Source organism: Equus asinus, chromosome 13, assembly GCF_041296235.1.
Source record: "Equus asinus isolate D_3611 breed Donkey chromosome 13, EquAss-T2T_v2, whole genome shotgun sequence".
In the NCBI taxonomy this organism is placed as follows: Eukaryota; Metazoa; Chordata; class Mammalia; order Perissodactyla; family Equidae; genus Equus; species Equus asinus.
Window position 1 is genome coordinate 60,290,457 of NC_091802.1, and position 20,387 is coordinate 60,310,843.

General features: G+C 52.4%; 1 long non-coding RNA gene across 1 annotated transcript; it reads right to left on the bottom strand.

Moving 5' to 3' along the window:
- Positions 1 to 692: 692 nt before the first annotated feature.
- On the bottom strand, positions 693 to 20,198 carry LOC123276096 (uncharacterized). Its single transcript, XR_006512372.2, has 5 exons — positions 19,918 to 20,198; positions 6,770 to 6,881; positions 1,888 to 2,038; positions 1,435 to 1,644; positions 693 to 1,352 (listed from the first exon to the last, which is right to left on the bottom strand). It is a non-coding gene; the product is annotated as an uncharacterized lncRNA (long non-coding RNA).
- Between the last annotated feature and the right edge of the window lie 189 nt (positions 20,199 to 20,387).

The window sequence follows — 20,387 nt, forward strand, 5'->3', positions numbered from 1 at the left end:
GTTGTAAGTTTTGAAATCAGGAAGTGTTAATCCTCTTTGTTCTTTTTCAAGATCATTGTCTGTTCCGGGTCCCTTGAATTTCCATATGAGTTTTAGGATTGGCTTGTTAATTTCTGAAAAGAAGCCTGATGAGATTTTGATTGGGACTGCATCAAATCAGTGGGTCAGTTTGGGGAAGGCTGCTATCTGAGCAAGATTAAGTCTTATGATCTGTGAGCACAGGCGTCTTCTGACTTATTCAAGTCATCTTTAATTTCTTTCAAAAAGTTTTATAGTCTTCAGAGTATGTTTTGTACTTCTTTTGTTAAACTTATTACTAAGTATTTTATTCTTTTTGATGCTATTGTAACTGGAATTTTTTCTTAATTTTGAATTATTCATTGCTAGTATATGGAAATAGAATTTATTTTTGTATATTGGTCTTATATCTTGCAACCTTGCTTAACTCGTGTATTAGTTTTAGTAGGTTTTCAGTGGAATCCTTAGGGTTTTTTATACGCAAACTCATGTCATGTACAAATATAGTTTTACTTCTTCCTGTCCAACCTGGATGCCTTTTATATCATTTTCTTGCCTAATTGCCCTCCAGTTAGAATCTCCAGTATAGTATTGACTAGAAGTGGATATCTTCACTTTACATGTTTCCATTCCACTGCCACCCCCAAAATATTAACAACAGGAAGAACAAAGTCCATACAAAAAGCATTTTATGCAAAATTCAGCCCATTTCTTTTTCCTTTCCCATTGTCCCTTCCTTCCTTTCTTCTTTCTTGCCTCCTTTTTCTTTTGGGGCAGGACAGGGGCAGTCTTGATAGACCAGATCATGCCTGACCTGCTGTGTCTTCAGAGCGGCACTTGTCAGTCTGCCAGATACCCTTGTGGATTTGATCATGAAACATGAGCTCCATGATGGCACAATTGAAGGTGGATTTGCTGTCAGGCAAGTAATTGTTCCCAAAGAGAACTGACTAACAGCTCAGTGTCAGAGGGGAGCTAGATCTCTCATTAAATGATCCGAAGCTGGGAGGAGAGGCAGCAGAGTGAATAAACAGCAGAACACTCAAAGAACACCACGCAGAATGGTGGCCACAGTCATGCCAGAGCCAACCAGACGATGTGTTAGCAAAGCACATGTAAAGTCCGGTAAGCTCAGTAGACGGCTTCAAAGAAAACCTTGTTTGCAGCAGCGATCTGAAAAAGATCTGCGGACTTTGCCTGCCTGCAGAGTCTCTGCAGGTTAGCTGTGGGAGGCAGCGGCTAAGTCTGCCGTGCAACCTTAGGCTTCGTGCACAGAGCATCTTCCTGACCGGACGCAGCAGCCTTCTCACCAGCTCATACCTACAGTGCTGTCCCTGAGTCCACAGCAAAGGCCTAAATTAGATTCAGAATATTCTGCTTAAGATCAGAAAGTGCTGTGGAGAAGGACAGACTTACCTACTGTGGTATCTCCGCTTCCAGAGGACTGATTCGCTCATACAACAGGTATCCCCAAAACTCTGGTAAAGGAACAAACGATCTACATCTCTCAAGTGTCCACTGGCTAAACAGGCGAACTGGAGCCTTCCTTATGCAGAACACGTGATTCCCTGCTGCCGGCTGCCGGCCGGAGAGTTGGTCCACATCTTCCTTTGTATATTGGTCCTCCTGAGGTATGTAAAAACAATTTGTTCTTAAGTGCAATATGGTCTTAGTATTGTAGTATCCCCCTTGTGGTCTTACTTACGCCACTTATTTCTTAGGAAACATTTTTCATAAATAATATAAAAATATAGCCATCCGAGTTTCTCTACATTAGTTCCACATCAGTAACATTTACGTAAGTTTAGCTGTGGATTTAAAGAAGCCATGAGAACACGTCCGTCTATGCAAGGGGAAGTGGTCACTTGCCTATCTCAACGGCGATGTCCCAGCAGAAATCCCTGCTCTGCCACAGGAAGTCTCCCGGGACCATCTGTCTGACCGCTGGGCACACCTCACATGCCTGTCCACCAGCGAGGCGATGCGTGGCTGATCCTGTTTGTCTGTCACCTTCCCTGCCCTGAGGAGTAACAATGAATCCTCAGGCAAAATAGGAACGTTTACAAATTAATTGTTTCGGAGAAACTACATCATCTCCAGGTTATTTTTCTTGTTTTAAAGTAATATACGGAAGGGTCCAGCTCTGTTATGGTGGCATAAGCCCACTTGAGCCCATCTCTGTCACCATTACAACTAAAAACTCAAGTGAACACAAAAGCTCCCTAAGGACTCTGCAAAGTGAACACAGCAGCAGACCGTGGAGCGAGGCAAAGGCTGACGGGACCCATGTGCAGAGGGAGTTCCTGGTTTTATCTTCTCTTTCCTCTCATGGCTTTGCCCTGGGCAGGCCTCAGTTGCAGGGGTGCAGAGCAACACAGAGGTAAAACTCTGACAGCACCTCTCTCTGGCAGAGGAACTCTGAAGAGGAACCGAGGTCCAGAAAGTTCAGGACATTCCAGAGAGGAGACAGCTGGAGAAAGGGCCCCCGCACTCTGTGTATGAACAAGTCCTGGGCCCACCTCTGGGTTAGACAGACACAGGGCAGACCCAAAGCAGCACAAAGAGGCCTTGAAAACTGAACTTAGACTAGAGCTACTGGCCACCGAAGGCAAGCAGAGCTTGTGGTCTGAACTAACCAGGTTGATGGGCTGCTGAAACAGAAAAATAACATTCTCCAGAGGATTATAACAGACCCAGAGTCTACACAACGTAACAGTCAAAATGTCAAATTTACAATCCAAAATCGCTTGACATACAAAGAGTTGTAAAAATATGACCGTTTTCCAAGGAGAAGACAACAGATGCCAACTCTGAGATGATCCAAGTGCTGAAATGATCAGACAAAAACTTTAAAGCAATTATTATAACTATGTCACAGAAGGTGAAGCTAAGCACACTTGAGACAAATGGAAAAGTAGAATTTCTCAGCTGAGGAGTAAAAACTATATAAAGAACAAATGGGAATTTTAGAACTGAAAAATACAATACCAGAAATCTAAAAAATACCAAACAGGCCCAATAACAGGAAGGAGATGACCAAGGAAAGACTCAGTGCACTTGAAGATAGATAAGAGAAATGATCCAATCTGGAGAACAGAGAAAGAAAAGATTAGGGGGGAAACCCCAAGCCTCAGGGACCTGTGGGACAGTATCAAAAGGTCTAACGTGTTATTGAAATCATCAATGTTAAAAGCATGAAAAAACATCTGAAGAAATAATGGCTGAAAATGTCTCACATTTGGTGAAAGACATCAATTTACAGATTCCAGAAGCTCAGCAATCCCCAAACAGGAGCAATTTTTTAAAAACTGTGCCTGGACACATCACAATTAAACTACTAAACATTAAAGGCGAAGAAAAGATCTTGAAAGCTGCTGGATAACAATGAAACATTACATACAGAGAAGAACAGTTTGAATGACAACAGATTTCTAATCAGAAACCAGAGGCTAGAAGATAGTGAAACAGTATCTTTAAATTACGGAAAGAAAAGAACTATCAACCCAGATTTCAAGACATTCTTAGATGAAGGGAAACTAAGAGAATTCGTTGTGCAGACCTGCTCTAAAAGAAACACTACAAGATAGTATGTAGGCTGGAGGGGAATTTATCAGATGGAAATCTGTATCTTCGGGAATGAAGGAAAACAACAGAAACGGTAAATACAAAAGATAATTGTTCCATTTAAGTTTTTAAAAATATGCATGACTGTTGAAAACAAAAATTATAAAATTACCTGGTGGGATTTTTTAAGGTAGGTAAACGTATATGTACGACAACTCTAACATGAAGGGGGCGGCAGAGGGACTTATCTGGGTGTAAGACTTCTACATTTTAATTGAAATGGTACAACTTACCTCTAAACAAAGTGTGAAAGGTTAGGTGTATGTATTGAAAATCCGTAGTGTGGCCATTAAAAAAATACAGAGATACAACCAGAAAAGCCAATAGAGTAAGTGGAATGCTAAAAAGATTTTCAAATAATCCAAAAGAAGTCAGGAAAGGGTAAAGAAAGGAGAGAAAAACAGAAAACAATAAAACAGTAGACCTAAATTCAACTATATTAATAGTTACATTAAACGGAAATGGTCTAAAAATACCAAGTAAATTCAGACATTGTCAAATTAGAATTTTAAAAAAACACCTCACTATAGGCTGTTTATAAGAAACTCATTTTAAATATAAAGACAGAGGTAGGCAAAAAGACGGGGAACATTAATCAAAAGAAAGCTGGAGTGGCTATATTAATATCAGACAATGTATATTTCAAAACAAAGTATCATCAGGGATAAAGAGGGACATTACATAAATAAAAGACAGCTTAACCTCCTAAATGTGTATTCACCTAAGAATAAAACTTCAACATACAGGAAGCAAAAACTGGCAGAACTAAAGGACAAATAGTCTCTTAGAGATTAGACGCTCCTCCGACAGTAAGTGACAGACAGGCAGACAAAAGTCATTAAGGATAGAGAAGACCAGACAACATCATCAATGAGCCTGACCTAACTCACATTTATAGGCTATCCCACTCAACGACAGCAGAGCACACATCCTATTCAAGGGCACAGGGGACGTTTACCAAGATATGCCATCAAATAGACCTTAACAAATTTAAAAGAATTGAAATCATACAAAGTATGTTCTCTGACCATAATGAAATTACTTTAGAAATCAGTAACAAAGAGATATCTGGAAAACCCACAGGTATTAAATAATTCCTGAGTTAAAGGGGAAATCAAAAGGGAAATTAGAAAATATTTTGAATTGAATGAAAATGAAGACAGAGGGGCCGGCCTGGTGGCCAAGTGGTTGGGTTCGCATGCTCCGCTTCAGCAGCCCAGGGTTTCGTTGGTTCGAATCCTGGGCGTGGACATGGCACTGCTCATCAAACCACGCTGAGGCAGCGTCCCACATGCCACAACTAGAAGGACCCACAACGAAGAATACACAACTATGTACCGGGGGGCTTTGGGGAGAAAAAGGAAAAAAATAAAATCTTTATTAACAACAACAAAAAAAGAATACATAGATAGGGCCGGCCCAGTGGTGCAGCAGTTAAGTTCCACTTTGGCGGCCTAGGGTTTGCCAGTTTGGATCCTGGGTGTGGACATGGCACGGCTTGCCAAGCCACGCCATGGCAGGCGTCCCACATATAAAGTAGAGGAAGATGGGCATGGATGTTAGCTCAGGGCCAGTCTTCCTCAGCAAACAAAAAGAGGAGGATTGGCAGCAGATGTAAGCTCAGGGCTAATCTTCCTCAAAAAAAAAAAAAAAGGAATACATAGATAAACTGAATAGTCACTCATCTATTAAAGAAATTAAGTTCTACCAAACATTAAAGGAAGACAATGCAAATTCTCCATAAACTCAGAGAAAGTAGACAAGGAGGGACTACTTCTCCACTTGTTTTATGAGGCCAACATTACCATGATACGAAAACCACAGGTCCTCACAAGAAAAGAAACCTGAAGACCAATATCCCTCATAAATATAGACGCAAAATCCTCAAAGTATTAGCAAACGGAATCCAGCAACATGTAAAAAGGGGTCTTTAGCCTGGAATAACCTGTTTATTCTGGGATAAGTCAAATGGGGTTTGTCCTGGAAATGCACGGTTGGCTCAGCCTTCAGAGAGCAATCGAAAGAATTCACCATATCAACAGACTAAAGAAGAACAACCTTATGACAGATGTCTCAGTGATGCAGGAAAAGCATCTGACAAAATTCAACATCTATGTATGATTTAAAACAACTCCCAGGAAACCAGGAATAAGAGAACTTCTTCAACTTTATAAAAGGCATCTACAGAAACCCGACAGCTCAGGACACTGGATGATGCCAAGACGGAAAGCTTGGCCCAGGCCGGCAGCAAGGTAGGAGGGGCCCGCTCACCGCCTCCAGTCAGCCTCACAGGAGGGCCTTATCGGTGTAGTAAGCAACAAAAGAAAGAAAATGCACGCATGATGGGATGAAGAAATAAAACTGTTTCTATTTGTGGACAGTGTGCCTCTGTACATATCCCAAACGAATCTGTCAAAAATCTACTAGAACTAATCAGTAAGTTTAGGGGGTCACAGACTGCTAGGCCAACACACAAAATTCCACACAGTTCTGCTTACTGACAGCGAACAAGTGGCAACTGAAGTTAAAATTTTAAACATGGGAAACAGAATCCACTCCCAAGCGGGGATGGAGTAGCGTGTGGCAGATCAGTGCTCCCACTAAGAACTAGAAAAGCTACACAAAATACAAACGTCATCTCTTCAAAGGCATGGGAGAGCTGCAGAAGCAATGAAAACGAAGGGGGGTGAGATTCCACAGCACGCGGAGCCACAGAAAGATGAGCTGACCATCTGTAGGCAGCACTTGCCAAGTGTTTGTTCGTGCTGGGTTTAATGACCAAACTGGAGATTTAAGGGGCGTCTAATCGTGACAAGGATGGAGGTTGAGGGCTGCTCTCCCCTTCAAGGCTGACAAGTTTGGGAGATGTGTGAGGATGCTAGTTGGAGCCAACGTGAAAACCTCTGGAAAGCAGGCTTGTCTGCCCATCTTCAGGGCTGAGGAGACAAAGACCCACCAAGGGAGGCTCCAGTGATGACACTAGGCTCTCTGGTTAATGTCCTGGAGGACCAGCCCCTGGAAAGAGAGCCGACCAGAGATGGACTTGCCAAAACCGCACCGCTCCTCCACTCAGCTCAGTCTTGGCTGGGACACGGTCTTCCTTAACAGAGGAGAGGTCGGACCTTACCTGCTGGAACGCATCCTCTGGGGGAGGAGTTGCCGAACTTTTTCCTAAGGTGCCGGATAGTAACTGTTTCAGGAGATGGGGTCTGTTGTAGGGCGCCGTCTCCATGGAGATGCTGTGTAAACAAATGGGCGCGGCTGTGTTACAATACACTTGGTCTACAAAAACGGGCACTTCGCCCTCGGGCTGTAGTTTGCTGACCCTTGATCAGACACTTCCACCTTCCTGAACATGTGACACCAGCATTCAACCAGAGGACCAGAAGACTGAAAACCAAGAGGAAAAACCCATCCGTGGCAACGAGCCACAGGCACTCCAGGTACTGGCGGTAGTAGAAAAGAATCTGAAAGATCTGTGACCAGAATGTCGTCATTTTTTTTAATAGAGGAAACAATGAAGAAAGTAGATTAACAGCTGGAGAATTTCAAGGAGAATTGGAATCTGTATAAACAAACATTTGAGGATCTCTGCATACCCTAAGCTTCCCCGCCCAGACAGGTCTGAGCACGTCATTTTATCCCGGGCAAGAACCGGGTATTTCACGTGCTAAAGGAAGCTGCTCTTGTGACCATAAGTGACCAGTGGACATTTACTACCCAAGAGGGACGGAGGCCCTGGAACCTGTAGGGGCGGGAGTGGAGGCCTCACTGGAGCTGAGCCTGTCTCACACGGTCACAATGCCCCTTTCCTGCCCCCTCTCCTGTGTGCCTTCTGCGGGGCAGTGGTTTGTGAGCAGCCCAGTGTGTGGAGATCAAGGACGTGGGACCACACGGGTGTCCAAAGTCTCTTGCACAGCCCTAAGGAAGGGGCTTCTGACCTCTGCCCCTGGGGGAGGGCACAGCAAGGCAGAAGCTCAGTGCCACACAGTCCCTTCTGCCCAGCTGAAGGCCAGAGCGGCTGGGGGTCAGCGAGGGGTTCGTGCACAGTGACGCTGCAGGGATCACGGGGCCACCATGCAAGGAGCCAGTCTCCATCCGTGGAGCAGTGGGACGCCGGCGCAGCGCTGCACGGGGCAGTGGGGTCAGAGCCGCACTTGAGAGCCTCCCTGGGCTGCAGCGGGCACTGGTTTGGGCGGGCTGGGGGTACTGGGGTGTCAAGCGAGGGACCACTGCCCGGGGCTGGGCTGAGACGGTCCCAGAAGGGACCTCGCTGGGGGAGGACCACGTAGGCAGGTGGAGCTGAGCTTAGGGAGCAGGTCTGGGCAGGAGATACAAATGTGGGAGCCATCTGAGTCTAAATGAGGGAAGTGGTCTGCACTGTAAGCCAGGGGTGAGCGAGGCGCGGACCTGCAGGACAGGCCCAGCGCCCAGGCTCACACTCTGGTCCTGATGGAGCAGGCCTCTAGATCACGGCCTGGCATCTCCGTCGGCCCCGCCTGCCCCCGTGGGTAGATTCCTTCCTGAGGCATCAGTTTCTTCACCTGCAGAGGAAGGTCACAACTGAGTCACCTTCGGAGGCTGTGGAGAGGCGCCCAGTACAGCACCAGGAGATGATAAACAGTATCAGTTCCTGCTGCTCTGGGCTCTCAGGTGCCTCCGTCTGGAAACAGGTTTCTTGTCTTGTTTTGAGAAATGAATTTGACTTGATATTGGCACCCCTTCCTGGGTGTGGGAGGTCAGAAACCTTCAGGCACAGGCTCCCTCTGATAAACAGCCTTAGGAGGATGGGGGCTTACGGAGAGGAGAAAAGGCCTCTAGGGGTTTCCAGAGTTTAAAGACATCTGTCCAGACACCATGTGTGCGTTCCTACAGGCGCACACGTGCGTTCCCAAGTGTGATCTTGGAGACTGCGCCATGCAGGGTCGGAAGGCGGATGAGGGAGAGGGGGTCCAGGTATCAGAGCCGCCCTCATAGTCATGGGGTTCCTCAGCACAGGGGCTTTAGTGAGACAGCTCATAGGAGTGGGCGGGGCGGGCTGGGCCTTGGATGGGAGGGGCCGGGGAGGCAGTGAGAACAGGGGGTGCGATGGGCAGAGCTGGCCGCGACAGCAGGAACTCCAGGTCAGGGACGCAATCCCAGCACTGGGTCACTGTTTGCTGAGCCAGGTGGCCCCTGCTGGCATTCTCAGTTGGCTCTCCAGGCTTCCTGGAAACCCAATAATTTACCCAATCTCCTTTCAACAAAGCCCACTTCTGCTGAAGTCTCTGAGACTCTCGACAGCCAGGACTAGCAGGGGCCGCTGCCCAGTGCCCCGGGAAGGGGCGAGGCCTTGAGAGGGAGTGAGGCCCTGCCAAGCCTCGTGGCCTCGGGAAAGCCCCTCCCAGCTCCGGGTCCTGCCCCACCTGTCCTTTGGGCTGGTGGTCAGATGCCTCAGGCAGGTTGCTGAGCCCGGCTCCCTGGCTCCTGGCCACCACCTGGCAGCACAGTCCTCCTGCCAGGGCCACGGATGGTCTGGGCTCCCACCCAAAGCGTCTGCAGGCAGCAGGTCAGGCCTTCCATTCACTCCATGTGTCTGAGGCCCTATTTCTTCACCGAGAGTACTGGCCAGAGCGCCTCCTGACTGACAGTTAGATGGCTGGTCAGCTGAGGGACCCTCAGTTCACACACACCACCCCCTTAGACCACAGGGCCTCATCTTAAGGACGACCAAGAATTACGCAACTCAGAGATACAGTTGTGGTGGTCCTTGCTGCTTCTGGAACCCTGCCTGGGCTGGAAGACGCAGCTGAACTGGGTCCAGGGAGCCCCTTGTTTAGCTAGAGGAGCTGAGTTTTGGTCAAAAGCCTCTGAGAGGAGGCCAAGCACGGGCTAGTTGGCCTCCACGGCATCTCCCAGGCTCACTTCCCTGATGGAGTTCTGAAATGAAGGTACTGAAATTCTAGAGGTCTCGTTCCTTTAAAAAAGATGCCATAATCATGAAACGATGCTCCATGTCATTAGGCATTAGGGAACTGTAAGTCAAAACCACAATGACATACCACTTCACACCCACTAGGATGGCTAGAATTGAAAAGAACAGAACAAGCGTTTTTGAGCCTGTGGAGAAATCGGAACCCTTGTGCATTGTTGGGGGGAATGCAAAATAATGCACTCGCTAGGAAAAACAGCTTGGTGCTTCCTCAACAAGCTACACATAAAATTACTATATGACCCAGCAGTTCCACTCCTTGAGATATACACACCCAAAGGAACTGAAGACAGGTGTTCAAACAAAAACTTGTACACGAATGTTCACAGCAGCACAATTCACAATCACCGAGAGGCGGGAACCACCCAGCATCACTGACGGTAGACAGACACAAGGCGGTCCATCCGTGCAACGGGGGATTGCTCAGCCACGAAAAGGAATGCAGCACTGACACACTACAGCATGGATGAACCCTGAAAACATCACGCTCAGCGAAAGGAGCCAGACATACAAGGCCACATATGCCTGCTTCCATTTACGTGAAATGTCCAGAACAGGCAAATCCACAGAGACAGAGAGCAACTGGTGCTTGGCAGGGGCTGGGGGAGGGAGAGGTGGGGACTGACTGCTAGCGGGTACAGGGCTTCCTTTTGGGTTGGTGAAAATGTGTTAGAACCAGACAGAGGGGGTGGTTGCGCTACATTGTGAATGCACTAAATGTCACTAAAGGGGACTGAATTGTATGCTTTAAAATGGTTAATTTTATGTTACGTGAATTTTATCTCCATTTCTAAAAAAGATATCATAGGGCTCTTTGGAAATGCATACATATCACGGCGAGCAGTTTTCCTGGTAGAGCTGAAGTTGCCAGGGGAGATCGCACATTCCTGCACACGCTCCCTCTGCAGGCTCCGGGCGCCGTCTGCACCGCGCGGAGAGGCAGCCTTCTCACACCAAGTGGCTTTTCTTCCTCGCTGGGCCCTGGGAGGAGGGTGTCATTCTTCCCCTTCTGAAGACGAGGGGACAGGCTCAGAGGAGGTCTGTGGCTTTGCCCAGGTCTCACACGTCATAGGAGAGTTTTAGTCCCACAGACCCGGTGCCCTTGCAGGCACCTGCCCACTGCCCAGGTTCAGGGGCTGCCCCTCTGCCTGTCACCACCCCCTCCACTCCGCCCCAGCTGTTCTCTGCATGGTCCCTACAAGGCCTCTCCGCGCCCAGGCCACCACTCTCTGTGGCTGCCACGTGTCCACGTTACCTCTCTGGGCTGTCCACCAGGTGGCAGCGAAGGCTCCCCAATGTGGAGTCCCTGCCCGCCCGTCCAGGCCGGCACTCCATGCCCTCTCTGCAGAACACGGGGCAGAGGTGCCAGGGTCACTTCTCCCCAAGGGCAAAGCTTATTATAAACCCAAATGCCTCTGTGACCTCATGAGGCTGAGCTCCCAATACCAAGGAGCATGAGGGCAGGTGCCTGTCCAGCAAAACGGATAGCAGAGGGGCCAGCCAGGTGGTGCGGTGGTTAAGTGTGCACATTCCACTTCAGTGGCCCAGGGTTTGCCGGTTCCGATCCGGGGTGCGGTCATGGCACCGCTTGGCAAGCCGTGCTGTGGTAGGCGTCCCACATATATAGTAGAGGAAGATGGGCACAGATGTTAGCTCAGGGCCAGTCTTCCTCAGCAAAAACAGGAGGATTGGCAGCAGATGTTAGCTGAGGGCTGATCTTCCTCAAAAAAATAAAATTTAAAAAACCCGATAGCAGGGCTATCCTCCTCCCCTTGACACTCCAGATCAGACCTGACCTGGCCGAAGCTGCTTGCTCGTCACCAACTCAGTTTCCCTGGGAAGCTGCACTGAAGGCCCACCGTGGCTTTCCAGCAGGAGCCTGTGCCCCGGCTGAGAAGAGTCTAGGCTTTTACTTTCCTGATGCAGAATCAAGGTCACTGGGGTTGTCCCAGTGGGAATACTACGCACCAAAGAATGAGGGGAAATTACAACTGAATCCAACACTGCCGGCCTTAGGGGCTCTGAAAAACGAGGCCTGTGGCTGCACAAAAGATTCTGTCAGCTCCTGCGGCTGCAGAGAAAATCTCAGAATCTGGGCGAGAATTAACAGCAGATTCCAGGGGCCAGGCTGCCAGAACTCCACAGGGGCCTCGTTTCTGCTGGCAGCAGAGCGACACTCTGCAAAGGTTGAGTGGAGCCCGTGTCTGGTTGGGCTAGGGCTTAAATGCTGCCCAGCTCTGTTTAAACTGTTTGCCCCCGTGGATGGAATATTCTTTTCATTTGGACAGCTAGGGAACAGCTAAAGTTTTCCATGGGCCTCTACAAAGATGTCTGTTTCTTCCAACTTTTGAGGAAAAAAAAAGAGCCTGATGGGGCAAATGATATTCTCGAGCTTGATGCTAAAGTAATTTTTCTCGAAATCATATTACCTTCTGACCAGAGCTGCCAGTAAGGCAATTCAGAAACACTCCACATGTCTTTAGAAAACGAAAGTCCTGGCCGTAGTTTTCAATTCTATTCAGACAACTGCCTGGCTTTCCCCAGAAACGGAACCCCCACTCCGGGTCCCTGCAGCTCCGGCATCAATTCCAGCCAGTCTCTCGGCCGGACCACCGTGAGCCTCCTGCTGAGACGTGCCCAGCTGTCTCCAGCCGGCTCCCCAGCCCAGCCCCTGCCAGAGGGCGGCTCTGCGGCTTCTTGTCTGGCTCCGCTGCAGACTGGACTTTGGGCATCGCAGATCTTCACAAGACTCCCGGCTCCTCTGCTTCTCAGGCTTCCTCACCATTTTCTCCAGGAGCTTGTAGTGAGACAAACACACTCCATCCCCCACAGGTGCCCAACTAGCACCCTCTGGGGGCCTCTGGAGCCCAGCTTGGCCCCTCAGCTGATTTTCCCTTCTCCCTACTCAGTTTCATCACAGTCTTTCTCGCACATTCTAGTATAAGCCACAGAAGGCGATGAGGGTAGTTATGTGCCACTCAAAGAGAACAGGACTTCACGTTTCTCGAGTGCCTGCCGCCCACTTGGGCTGTGTCTGTGGGTCCCCCGCTGACCGACGTTGTGCAAATGAACACTTGGATGACTGGCTCGCGCTTTCCTGTTGGAGCAGTCCAGTGTCCTGTCAACATAGCCAGAGCACGCAGAGCCCCTCTGGATGTCCTTGATTCACAAATACGCGAGAAGACGTGTGAGACCGGCGTGCCAGGAAGAGCAGAGATGGGAGAGAAGCCAGCCCACCGCAGGCTCGCCGCAGCTGCCTCCCCAGGTAGGAACTGCCGATACTGTCCCTGTTCTACCTCTGGGGGACATACCTGGTCCGGGAGACGCCCTGCTGTGTTAGGACCCACCCTAGACAGGGGACAACTGGGAAGTCGGCCCCAGACACCCCCTCTCACGTGCACCAACTGGCACTGTAGGGGACATGCGCCCCTCACCTGAGACCTGCACGCCACTTCTCCTGCACTTGGGAACCGAGGCCGTCCAGAGGGGCTCTCTGTTCTGGCTGTGTTGAGAGGACACTGGACTGCTCCAATGGGAAACATCAGCCGATCATCTCAATGTTCATTTGCGTAACATGGGACAGCCGGGGGCTCTTTGTCCCACTGGCAAGCCGACCCCCAGCCCCAGCCCCAGTTGGCTTGAGTTCCTCCTTTGGGAAGTACAGGGTCCTAAGTCGGGTTTCAGGATCTGCAGCAAGAAGGAAAAGTCAGATTTCACAGCTGAAGACAGCATTTTCAAATCTGGCTTTAAATAAACGTGGAATAAAAAAAAAAAAGAGAGCGCGCGGAGCCTCCAGCAGCTGAAATTAGAAGCAGCCACCCTGGGCAGGGAAGCCATCTGCGTTCGCAGCAGCGGGAGCGTCTGCAGCCTCACTCGCAGCACTAAGAAGCTGGCGAGGGCAGGTAGGCCCGGCCATCTCCCGGTGGGAGGGACCCGCGAGAACACAGCCAGGGCTTGTTCTCCACCCTGTCCTCTGAGCTCGGGTTCCAAAGAACAGATTTTCTGCTCTCCACTCCAAAAATACCTTTCAGATCATTTTCAAGGCAGCTTAAGTCACTTAAGAGGCAGGGTGCTAAGAAGACAAAGACGGCATTTCAGGGGTAAACGAGGAAGAGTGACGGCGTTGAGTGTGAAGCCAGTTCTCTTTCCTCATCTTTCCTGGGAAGCTGAGTGACCACTGAGTCTTGGGGGCGGGCCCGCCGGCACACAGCACTGGCCGTTCCCCTCCGCCCTCGGGGCCAGTGCTGATCTCTCAGCCTCGGCCTCATCACCTAAAAGACGGTCTTGTCAGGACAGAGGCAGCTTGCACGACTGCCGGCTCTTGGCTTCCTTCACTTCCAGACTTCATGCTCACCAGCTCACTGAAGAATCCTGTCACAGGCTGGGTTTGTGTGTAAGATGGCGAGGGTGCCCAAGGTGCAGTGGGTGACTGGGTTGATTTCCCCTGCTGCCTGGGTTCTTCGCCTGCCTTCAGAGGCCCCCTTCCCACCCGATCCCAAACTTGGCCTTGGCCCCTCAACTTGGGCCGCAGACCCGCCCTGCCCAGCTCTTTGCGTGAGGCGGCGCTGGCATTCTCCCTCCGACCTGGCCCTCACGGCCTCACCCCGGCCCATGCAGGAGGCCCAGGTAGAGGGGGCTCGGCCGGAGGCCTCGTCACCTGCCCGAGTTATTTAAATCTGCATTGTCAGTTAGTGTATTCTAATAAGCAAGTGGGTGACGGAGCTGGCAGACGCAGGGTGACGCTGAAATGTAATGAGAGGGGGAGGAACGCCCGAGAGAAACTCTGAGACGCTCGCGCCCCTGCGCTCACCCCCACGCTGCCTCCCACGGGCACCTGGAGTCACGCCGAAGCCGGGGCCCAGATTATGTAAGGGGGCCGGTTGCTGCGGAACCTCTCCCCGCCCAGCGCCCAGCCTGGGCCCTGACCTCTCGTGCCCTCCACCCTCCGAGGAAGCCCCCTCAGTCCCCTCCCAGCCTGACCACGAGCAAGCAGGGAACTTTCTAGGCTGCCTTGCTGAGAGGATTGAAGCTAGACCACAGCAACAAATAGGCAGGAAGGGCTGAGGGAGGCCATGCCCATGCCATGCCTGCGCCCGTGCTCCCCTACGTGCCTCTGTGGGGGACAGCCTCAGAGAGCTCCCATGGCCTTCCAGATCAGAGCCCTGCTTCACCGGCGGTGGGTAGCCTGGCTCCGCTCAGCCCTTTTTGCAGGCAGGCTCCATCACTCCCTCAGGCCAGCAGTGAAGGTAACAGCACAGATCCCTGCAAGCACGGGCTGGAATCTGTCCTGACCGTGGCTGAGCCTTTGGTTATAGAGAAGACAGCCTCTGAACAGTGCTCAGATCAAGGGGGAGCAGGGTTTGGGGGAAATGGCAAATCTAAGTAAAAGTCTGGGGGGGAAGGAGGGTGAGAAGCCACATCTGGGGTGGCAGGCAAGCGGGGCATCTGCCGGCCCATACCCCTCACCCCCTTTGCTCCTTCGGCTCTAGGCTCCCTCACGGGCAGCGGGCCACGGCTGCAGGCTGGGGCCCCACGCGCCAGCCTCCTGCATGGAAGCCACGCGGCAGCCCAGGGTGCTCTTCATGGGAACGGGGCCATTGTTCCACCGCTGACCCCACAGGGACCAGGTTCTGAGGAGCAGGCACTCACCTCAGACCTGCAGGGCGAAAAGAGGCTTGTGCCAAGGTTGCTAGTGCCCCGCTTTTAAGAAACTTCTACCTTTAGGACAGTTTCAGATTTATATAATTATGGCAAAGATACCCCACACCCAGTTTCCTCTGCTGTTAACGTCTTAACGTTAGTGTGGTGCCTTTGTTACAAGTGACGAACCAACGCTGATACATCATTATTAAAGAAAGTCCACACTTTGTTCCATTTCCTTAGTTTTTACCTAGTGTCTCTTTACTCCTCCAGGACCCCACTTCACATCTAGTCGTCCCCTCTCCTCAGGCTCCTCTTGATTGGGATGGTCTCACACTTTCCTGGTCCCAATGACCGCGACAGCTTTGAGGGGCGCTGCTCAGGGACTTTGCAGACTGTCCCTCTGCTGGGATCTGTCTGATGCTTTCTCACGATGGGCGCGGGCTTGTGGGTTTGGAGGAGGAAGAGCGCAGCGGTGAATGTCCTTCTCATCACGTCAAGGCTACATATGGTCACCGTGACTCACACTGTTGATGTGACCTGGCTCACCTGGCTGAGGTGTGCTTGTCAGTGTCCCACGTAAAGCCACTCTTTCTCCCCTTCCATCCTGTGCTCTCCGGAAGGAAGCCGCACTGAAGGGCCCCACTTTGTAAAGGGCAGCATCTCACGTGCCTTTCTACGTAGCATCTGAGTGTGTCCTAGAAATGTCCCATCTGGTCGCTAATGACAATGATCTCTTAAACATACTGAGGGCTTGCCACACGCCAGGTGCAGTTCTTGGAGCTTTTCCTGCCCTGTTTACGCCTGACCCCTCCTCCGACACGCCGCAGCAGGTACCATGCCGCCTCCACTCACCGGGGGCTCGGAGGTGAAACCTGCCCCAGGCCTTTGGTGGCCGCTGTCCCAGTGCCTGGCTCCTCCTTCACATGGCGCTACTCCCTCCACAGCACACCCAGCCCTCACCCAAGGCAGGAACCGGGGCTCTGCCCTCGACACTGGACAGGCCACAGTGCTGAGGCCGCAGAGGTGGCCTCCCTGCTGGCAGGAGGCAGGACTCCCTGAGCCCGCGAGCCTCCTCGCCTTCGTGCCGATAATGCTGACGATCGTGAAGAATGTGGGCCTGGCCAGGAACCAGGAAACAGCACTCTGGACACAATGTGGACAGTTCTGCCCCGTGACCCCAGCCCAGGCCAGTTGCCCAGAGCACCCGGCGTGGAGGGAGGAAGCAGCAAAGGCTGGGAGGGTGGGGAGGAGGAGGCCCGCTCACTCCGGATGCGCCTCCCGTCTCTCCTGCTCTGGAACTTTCTGGTTACAGATTTACAAGTGCTTTAATCCAGGAAGGAGAAAGGGAAGAGGAGTTCTGATTGGGTGGGTCCTCCTCTTGGAGAGACAGGGAGGCTGCCAGGAGGAGAGGGGAGGGGAGGGGAGGGAGACAGCTCCCTCGACAGGCTCGAAATTTCCCTGTGATCTGAGACAAATCACTACCCCTTAGGCCAAGCTCCCCCGAAACGGGGTTAGGCTGGTCAGAAAGAGAGATGGAAGTGAAAACCCTTCAAAGTTTTGCTGGGCGGTCACCTCAGAAAGGGCTCCTTCTGTTTAGCAAAAATTCACAAATCCTTGTGCCTGCCTTGCCAGGAGAACAGCTTGCTTGAAAAGCAAAGGCTGTCATCCTGTAATTAAATCTGAGACCCCCCCTCCCTACGTGACGTTAAGATGAAGCCACTTACATAACGTGACTAAAAATAAGCTGATGAAGAGATGTTCTTTCATTCTCACTGCTTCCACTCCTTTTCTCCCGGGCTGCCCCAAGCCGGGGCCAGCTGGCCCAGGGTCACTGTCACAGCTCAGTGTGGTCAGTCTTACTTCCAACCCCGGCTTAGAACCCTGCATGCTCAAGGGCCAGTCGCGGGGGACCTGCTGGTTCCCAGCAAGGGTGCTGAAGATCACCATGGCTACACGCCTTCCTGGTCGCAGGGACCTTGATGGGAGGGGCAATCAGAAGTGACAGGGAGGGGGCCGGCCCCGTAGTTAAGTTTGCGTGCTCTGCTTTGGTGGCCCAGGGTTTCGCCGGTTCGAATCCTGGGCGTGGACATGGCACCGCTCATCAGGCCATGCTGAGGCGGCATCCCACATGCCACAACGAGAAGGACCCACAACTAAAAATGTACAACTATGTACTGGGGGGCTTTGGGGAGAAAAAGGAAAAGGAAACTTCTTAAAAAAAAAAAAAAGAAAGAAGTGACAGGGAGAGTCGCTTCCTCAGTAAGCCCTGAGGAGCTGCCCGGCTATAGAAACCTGCTCCCCACCCGCCCCAAGCGCAGGAAGAACACCTGGGCCTGGGGCATGGACACTGGGCCTGGGGGTGCTGGTGGCTAACCATCTTGGCCAGTGCTGGCCCTCCTGCTAGTCCTTTGCAGAGAAGGCGGGAAGAGCAAAGCTTCTCCACTGTGACAATGGCTTCCTCTTGCTGGTCTTGGAGAGGGGTGGGCCAGACCTCAAGTGTGGGCAATGACTTCCCAGCTGCACTGACTGCCAACCTCCAGGCGAGTCGCTGGATCCCACAGCCTCCCGACTCACTCTCAGAGTCGAGAGCAGAAGGAACAAGGTGGGGGTCATGAAGGGCACTGGACACCTCTGAAATAACGAGGGGGCAGGACACACGTGCCCTCTGGCCCTGGGGAGCTGGCACTGACCTCTCCTCACCCAACCCACTGCCAGCCCTGTCCACTGCTTGGGCCCTAGGTTCTTACCCTTGGTACCCACAGCCACCCCAGATGATGCCATTTGAAGAGCCTTCCATGTCAGTAAGAAAGGCCTCAGAGGACACAGGTGGTCTCCTGGCCTGGGGCTCAGACCTCCTCCTCATGGCTGAAGGGGTCTGCATGCCCGGGCTGGAGACCTCTCACAAGGCTGGCGGCTCGGGGAAGTGCCAGCAGGGTGCTGACTTTCTTGTCTCAGTTCTCCATGCCTCAGTACGACTACCTCACCCACATCCCACTCTGCGCCTGCCGTCAGCCCCAGTGCGTTTTCTTGGTCCTTCAGGGCACAATGCTCATTCATTTCATTTGCGGCAGATGCTCTGTGCATGTTTTTCTGACTGATGGCTTCCCTCCCAGCTGTTCACCTCCTGCCCAGCTGCCAGGTGGAAGGAGCGGCCCTAGGACGAGGCTGCTGAGCCATTAGCCCACCTGGAAGGGAGACTAGCTTGAGTGGGTCCCCCACTGCGGCCGCTACCAAATGTGCATGTTCGTTGGGCAACAGGAAGGCGGTCAACGAGCAGGACTTTCTAGAAGGTGGAGTAGGGTTCGGGATCATGGATGCTTCTCTGGAGAGGTACCTCTCCTCTCTCTCCTGTTTCATAGCTGATGGGAGCAGATGGCCCAGAAGAACTCTCCGCAGGCTGCTGGCCCTTCCCGAGCCGTGAGACCGGGTTGTGCCTGCCGGTCTCCACCTGTCCTTCTTCTGATCCCAGCCACTCCAAATCCCTTTGGAGGAGCCATGGCTCTTCCCCTTCACCAGCCAGCTCCAAGTTGGCCTGTGACCTGGCTCGGTCAATAGATGTCACCAGTTGGAGGAAAGGGAAAGATGGGGAGGAAGTCCGTCCTGACTTCAGTCATGCCAGCCAATAAATGCCCTCATTGTTAGAGCCAGTTTGAGCTGGTCGTCTGTCACAACCAAAAGAATCCTAGAGACTACATACACAGGGATCTACCTTAAAACACTGCAAGCAACAAAGAAAAAGGAAGAAACCAGGCACGGTAGCCAGAAGAAAATTAAACCAAAGAAGATCTGTCTGTGGAGGAAGGCTCAAGGTTAGGGAGGAAGGCAAAGCCTTCCTGAATATCGCTTTCCTTCCCTTCGCATCCACGTGATGAGCAGCGAGGCCCATTCCAGTCACACAGTCTGCAAGCTCGAGACCTGTCTTAGTCCCCTGCTGTCTGTTGGGGGGCCTGCCAGTGTCTGTGGGTCTATGTCTCCCTGGGCACCTGCGCTTAAAGAGATCAATGAATGACTGTCCAGGAATGGGATGCTAACACAGAATGTTGGGTTTAATCAAAGAGAAACACTCAGATCTGGTGTTTCACAATGTAAAGCAAATAATTCCTCTATGTTAGTCTAATTTATGCAAATATTTCTCCAAGGGAATTGTGCTGGGAACCCTGTGTGCCAGCTTGCTCAGCTTCCTCAGCAGAACCTTCCAGGAAGCACCTCTTGATCCCATCTACAAGGTTCCCCTCCCTAGCTTTTTCCACTCCACAGGGTCCTCTCCTCCCCAAGGAAACTTCACCCTCCCACGAGGATCTTCCAGCAGCACGAGGGTCCTCTCCTTCCTAGAGGGTTTCCCCTCAATCCTCCTCACAGGATCCTCTCTCCGCCCTTCTCCAGAATCTTCCTGTCAAGTTCGCCCGCCCCCCCCCGGCCGCCCGCCAGAGTCTTCTTCCGCACCCTCCTCCTCCCAGAGTCCTCCCCTCTCCAGGATCCAACCCTCTCCAGTGTCCTCTTCCAAGTCTTCCCCCCAGGACCCTCCCCCCCTTGCCCTCCCGCCTTCATCTGTCTCTGGGATCCCCACTCGCCTGGGGCCCTCCCTCTCCGGTTCCCCGGTCCACCCTCCTCCCTCCCCAGAAGGGCCGGCCCGGGGGTCGGCGCCTGCCCCGCGGACTTACCTCCGAAGGTGCCGGGTCGGGGCAGACCCCGGGCAGCGCGCCAGCCTCTCCCATCCTTCACCATGCCCGCACGGCCTGCGCCCAGGGAGGCCCCTGTCCCGCTTGAGCCCGCGACCCTGGCCCCTTCTGGGGAGCAGCGCCCAGGGCCCGACCGCCCAGACTCGCCACTTTGCGGAGCACCGCCCGCACGCGCCTCGGCCGCGCCCCCCGCCCCCCAGCTTCTGCTCCCATCTTCCCGAGCCACCCGCCCCCGCCTCCCCGCCCCCAGCCCGGCTGTCGCCGGAGCCCCCCCAGGCTGTTCCCAGGGCCCCAGCGCGCGCCGCGCCTCCGCCTCCTCCCCCGCGATCGACAGTGCTGCTGGCCAATCGCTGCCTGGCAGCGGCCCGCAAATCCCACCCCATGCCCCCGCCTCCTGCTCCATCTCCAGAACCTGCCAATGGGAAGGGCGGCGCGGGGGCGGGGCCTGCAGG